The 6,622-nt window shown below is 35.8% G+C and overlaps 1 non-coding gene across 1 annotated transcript; it reads left to right on the top strand.

Annotated features, from left to right (window-relative positions):
• Positions 1–5,907: 5,907 nt before the first annotated feature.
• On the top strand, positions 5,908–6,014 carry LOC138388778 (U6 spliceosomal RNA). The gene has a single exon (XR_011234268.1). It is a non-coding gene; the product is annotated as a U6 spliceosomal RNA (small nuclear RNA).
• Positions 6,015–6,622: the final 608 nt, after the last annotated feature.

Below are 6,622 nucleotides of genomic sequence, written 5' to 3'. Positions count from 1 at the left end.
CCTCAGCCTCCCGGGTAGCTGGGACTACAGGCATGCACCACCATGCCTGGCTAATTTTTTCTATATATATTTTTAGTTGTCCATATAATTCTTTCTATTTTTAGTAGAGACGGGGTCTCGCTCTTGCTCAGGCTGGTCTCGAACTCCGGAGCTCAAACAATCCACCCGCCTCAGCCTCCCAGAGTGCTAGGATTACAGGTGTGAGCCACCGCACCTGGCCTTATGGCTACATATTTTTAATTATTCTCCTGTTGTCCAGCATTTATTTAATAATCTTCTCTATAATAAAATGCTGCAACGAATCTTTGCTTATTTGGCTTTTTTTTTCCTTGTGAATTATTTGTTCAGAATCCATTCCAAGAGGTAGGATAAAAGGTCAAAAGCCTGGACATGAGGTTTTTATTTCATCTAGTGACTGAGGGACTTGGAGGGGCCCCCCCCCACTGCCTCCCACCTTTTGCATCAGAGAGAGACATTTCTCTACCCGGGATTTATTCAGTACCCCCAGCACCCCTCTAGAATGCTGGACAAACTCGAAATCCATTTTCAGGAAAATACAGGCTTCAAGAGTATGACTTGTAACCCATATGACCTTGTTATGTGTTACCACATGGTTCTCCACAAAGAGTAACACCAATACTTTAAGATTATAATAATTTCACTGAAAAAAAGACATAAGCAAGTAGTGATATTTAAAGAGTTGTGTGCTACTTTAATAAGGATAAAATAATCCTCATTGTTGTTTTAATTTGCATTTCTTTTACCATTAGTGAGGTTGAACTCCTTTCCAAGTATTTGTTTACTGGTTATTTCCTCTAGAATAAAGTATCAATTTCTTTCCCCAGCTCATTTACTCTTAAGTACCCATATTTTTATAGGAGCATTTTATATAACATAGATTTTAAGCCTTTCATTAATTCTAATGATATTTTCCAGTTTCTTTTTCCTTTTTAAGGTAATTTTAAGGTTATGTTAATGAGCTATATCTACCTACAGTTCTCACAGAATTGCTTCAGAATATTTGGATACTGGTTTTGGTTCAAAGGGCAAACACAAATCATTGGCATACATGTTTCCAGAGACAATAGAAAATTATCAAGTGTTGGGATTTTTATGACATGCCAGGCATACATGACAAAAATATCTTTGTCAATGCTAAATTTATGTGGTAATTCATTTCTTTTTCCACACAGTATGAGCAGAACAATCAATTCAAATAGACTGGGACTTTGGGGAACCACAAGGTGGATAACAGGCTTACAGCCTTTGGAACGTGGAGAGGCTAGAGCAGGGTTTTCTTGGGATGACATGAGATTGGAGCCTGTGGTGCAGGATGGACAGGTGAGGGGTGAACTGGGAGGTAGGAGAAGTTTCTCCTCTCTCTGGCTTTACCCATCCACTTCCCCTTACCGCTTTCTGATCACTGCATCTGATTTCCATAGGAAGTAGTTTACAATTGTTTTTAATGTCTCTGTTACCCCTGCTTCACTCCTTCCAAACTCCTCTACTCTTTTCTTGTCCTTTCCTCTTCTTATGGTAGTATGGCGTAATTACACTGGGGTCAGACAAACTGGGTCCAGGCCCTACCATTTGATATTGTTTGATTTTTACCAGGTTACTCTCTGAGCCTTAGTTTATTTATCTGTAAGATGGAACAATAATGCTACCTATTTCTAGAATGCTGTTATGAAGATTAAAGGAGAAAATGTTTGAATGCTTAGCACAGCGTGGTAGACTGTTTTATTGTTCACAGATAATTTGATATTCCTTCCTGAGGGAGCATTAGATTTACCAATCCCACTGATGTCAGCGTAGGCCCATGAGACTTGATCTAACTGATGAAGTATGAGTGAAGGTGACATATGACACTTTGGGGAAGAAGATTTAAGAGCCAGTATACAGTTTGCTGTGCTCTCTTTTCCCTCTGCCATAATGATGAGATGTTCCAGATAGCATTGCTCCATTACTCTAAGTCCCATGATAAAGAAGATGTAGACTAGAGTCAGAGCCAACATGCAGTGAACGTGTAACATTAGCAAGAAAGAAACCTTTGTTATTACAAGTTATAAGCCACTGAGCTTTTGGCATTGCTTGTTATCACAATAAACCTAGCCTGTACTGACTGATGAACACGATATATGGCATTTTGTAAGAGCTTAATGTTAGATACTAATATTAGTCATGATTATTCCCTTTTCCCCTCTTTATCCTGCTATATAAATCCTAACTCTGCATCATGGAGTGAAGTAAAAATTACGGAAAGAAGTAGATTAAAAACTTTGAGAAGTTTTGTTCCAGGTGATGGTAGGACCAGACACTGGGAAGAAGTCATCAGTCATTAGCAGAAATAGGATAAGAAAGAAAGTTCTTGAAGATTCCATTGTTTGTCTATAACTAATGCATGAAAGCTTGACCGGCTTTTTCTGAACATACTCACAACACAAATATCTAGCATGTAGTATATTCCCACTTTATATCTATTATCCATGGAGAAAGAAGATGAGTGAATACACACTAAGTTATAAAGTAGATCATAATTGATGTGGGATATATGTAAATATGTGAATAAATAGCTGAGCACTGCCTGAAGTCCCAAAAGCTTGCCAGAACCATTAGAATCCTTAGGAATATTAGCTCTGGCTTAAATCAAATGAAATAATCAGTCCTTAATGTCAGGGTTATAAATTAAACTGTTTTTGAGAGTTCCTGAAACTCTTAAAATCTAAATTTTCCCAGTATTTTTCAATGGATTTGTTTTTTTTTTGAATTCTCCTCCATTTAAGTAAGACATAATTTGTGAGTATTGCAGTACTTTAGCCTTTTTTTCAAAAGTTACTGAATCCTATTTCTGACTATGATAGAGTAAGTGGATCTAGACCCACCTTCCCACACTAAGCAAAATGTATGAACAACTGTTTACAGCCATTGAACAACAGGTAGTGTAGGATTCTGAACTCTAACAGAAGGGAGATAAATGAGATGAGCCCTGTGGTAGTCCTAGCTTTCTGCCTGAGGCACTTTTCGGATGGTGATGCCTATGGCCAAGAAGAGTATGGGAGTCTTGCTGAGTTGAAGAGGCAGATATTATAATTTCAGAAGGTGGGGACAGCTGGTATTGGAAGAGCAGAGTTCCAGAAAGGAGAGTGCCATAAAGAAAAATAGCTTCAGAAAATTGGATAGGATTTCCCTTGAGATTGTTGCTGAATAAATAGTCATGAAGACATAGGAGGAAATTTCAGTGAAGCTTCATTGCAGAATAACTGGAGAGTTGTAAACCAAACAACTCCCAGTGCTCATATAGGCCTGGAAGACATTTGACTTCTGACAGGCCGGAGTGGAGTATCTCTGATGACACCTAATAACAGGTGCAAAATATATGAAGTGAAAGCTAATAGAACTGCAAGGAAAAATAGACAAAATCCACAATTATAGTCAGAGATTTCAATACTTATCTCTGAATAATCGATAGAACAGGCAGACAGCAGATCAGTAAGGACATAGTAAACTTGAATAACACTGTCAACCAACATGATCTAATTGACATTAGTAGACTCTGCCCAACAATAGCAGAATAAATATTCTTTTCACGTGTACACAGAATAATTGTCAGGATAGACAATATTCTGGGCCATTAAGCAAGTCTCAATAAATTTAAATCATTCAAAGTATATTCTCTGACCATAAGGGAATTTAATTAGAAATCAATAACAGAAAGATATAAATTTAAATCATTCAAAGTACATTCTATGACCATAAGGGAATTTAATTAGAAATCAATAACAGAAAGATATCTGGCATATTCCTAAATATTTGGAAATTACACCATGCACTTATAAATAACCTACACACCAAAAAAGAAACACAAAGGAAATTAGAAAACACCTTGGAAAGAATGAAAATGAAAATAAAACATCAAAATTTATGGAATGCAGCAAAATCAATTCTTAGAGGGAGATTTATACCTGCAAATGCTTATATAAAGAAAGAAGAAAGGTCCAGATACACAACCAAAGCCTTCAATTTAAGAAGCAATAAAAGGACAAATCAGAGAAAGCAGAAGGAAGAAAATAACAAAGATAAGAGCAGAAATCAATAAAATAGAACACAAAAGAGAAAAATCAATCAAACCAAAAGCTAGTTCTTTGAAAAGTTCAATAAAATTGATGTCTCCAGTTAGACTGGTCAAAAAGAAGATACCAACTAAAGAGGGGACATTACTACAGATTCTATAAATAATAAATGAATATGAATACCTTTGATAATAAATTTGACAAATGAAATGAACAAATTCCTTGAAAGACATAAATAACCAACTCTGAGTTAGGAAGGAATAGAAAACTTTATTAGCCTCATATCTATTAAAGAAATTGAATTCATAATATTTATTTAAGAAATAGAAGTCCTAATCTGGGCTTTACTCCAGGCCCAGATAGCTTTAGTGGTGAATTTCATCAAACATTTAAGGAAAAAAATAATATTAATTCTACACAAAGTCCTTCACAAAATAAAGCGGGCACATTTCCCAACTCATTTTGTGATGCCAGCACTATTCTAATATCAAAACCTGATAAACATTGTAAGAAAAGGAAACCCCTGACCAATATATTTCATGTACATATATTCAAAGATCTTTAGAAAATATTAGCAAATCATATCCAGCAGTATTTAAAAGAATACTTTATCATGATCCAGTGAGGTTTCTCAGAAAAATAAGTTGATTTGAAACTCAAAAATTGATCAATGTAACTTACTATTTAACATATTAACAGAATAAAGGAAACTGCCATATGATCCTCTAAATATATACAGAAAGAGCGTTTGATAAATCCTTCATTTATAATATAGTCAGCAAATCAGGAACAGAAGGGAACTTTCTCAACCTGATAAAGAACATCTACAGAAGACTGCAACTAACATCGTACTTAATTGTAAAAGACTAGATGAGAAAATATTTGTGAATTTGGGATAGGGAAAGTTTTCTTAGAACAAAAATAAGGACAAATCATTAAAGAATGATAAATTGGACTTCATAAAATGAAAAATCTTTGCTCTTAGAAAGAAAAAAATTAAGGAAATGAACAGAAAAATCACAAATTGGGAGAAAGTATTTGCAAAACACACATTTGATAAAAGACTGATATCCAGAATATATTAAAAAAAACGAACTACAATGGAAACTAGTTAACTCAATAGTAAGAAGACAAAACAATCTAATGGAACAAGGGGCAAATGTTTTGAAAAGATATTTTACCAAAGAAGATGATCAGTAAACACAAGAAAATATGTTCAATATCATTAGCCTTCAGAGAAGTGCAAATTAAAACCACAATGAGTCACCACTATGTATCCATTAGAAAAGCCAAAACTAAAAAGACTGAAATATCCAAAATACCCACTCTTCGTAAGGATTTAGAACTGGAACTCTCATACATTGCTGGTGGGACCATAAAACTGCTTTGGAAAATAACTTGGCAGTTTCTTTAAAAGTTAAACACACATTTACCATATAACCCAACAATCCCATTCATAGGTATGTATCCAAAATAAGTTAAAACATATATCTGCATATATCCATACATGAATGTTTACAGAAGCTTTTCTCATAGTAGTCAAAGATGCAAACAACCCAAATGTCCATCAACAAATGAACTGATAAACAAATTGAGATTTATCCATACAGTGGAATATTACTCAGCTATTAAAAGGAACTGCAAACACATGCAACATCAGTGATCTCAGCAAAAGTATACTGGACAAAAGAAGCTGCATGGAATAAAAAGAGTATCATATGAGTCTATTTATATGAAGTTCTAGAAAGGAAAATCTAATCTATAGTTAAGCAGATTAGTGATTGCCTAAGACTAGGGGTTGTGGGTCAGGAAGCATGGACTATAAAAGAGTACAAGGGTGCTCGCTTCGGCAGCACATATACTAAAATTGGAACGATACAGAGAAGATGAGCATGGCCCCTGTGCAAAGAAGACATGCAAATTTGTGAAACGTTCCATATTTTGAAACACTTTCAGAGCCAGTGTATAAGAACTCCATAAAAGATCCCTCATTTCTCAAAAAAAGGAAAAAAAAGTACAAGGGAACATTTTAAGGTTATGAAAATGTGTTATTTCTTTTTTTTTTGTTGTTGAGACAGAGTCTCACCTTGTTGCCCAGGCTAGAGTGAGTGCCGTGGCGTCAGCTTAGCTCACAGCAACCTCAGACTCCTCGGCTTAAGCGATCCTACTGCCTCAGCCTCCCGAGTAGCTGGGACTACAGGCATGCGCCACCATGCCCGGCTAATTTTTTCTATATAGATTTTTAGTTGTCCATATAATGTCTTTCTATTTTTAGTAGAGATGGGGTCTCGCTCAGGCTGGTCTCGAACTCCTGACCTTGAGCAATCCACCCGCCTCGGCCTCCCAGAGTGCTAGGATTACAGGCGTGAGCCACCGCGCCTGGCCAAAAATGTGTTATTTCTTGATTGTGGTTATAGCATGGCTGAAGTCATTGAGCCATAACTTAAATTTGGTACATTTTATTGTAGGTAAATTATACCTCAATAAAGAAAATATTTTTAAAGTTGCAGATAGTGGTTAAGGGCACTAACTCTGAGCCTGTCAGCCTACGT

The sequence above is a fragment of the Eulemur rufifrons genome, chromosome 7, assembly GCF_041146395.1.
Source record: "Eulemur rufifrons isolate Redbay chromosome 7, OSU_ERuf_1, whole genome shotgun sequence".
Taxonomy (NCBI): Eukaryota; Metazoa; Chordata; class Mammalia; order Primates; family Lemuridae; genus Eulemur; species Eulemur rufifrons.
Note: the sequence above shows the minus strand (reverse complement) of the source record. Positions and strands in the feature narration are given on the sequence as shown.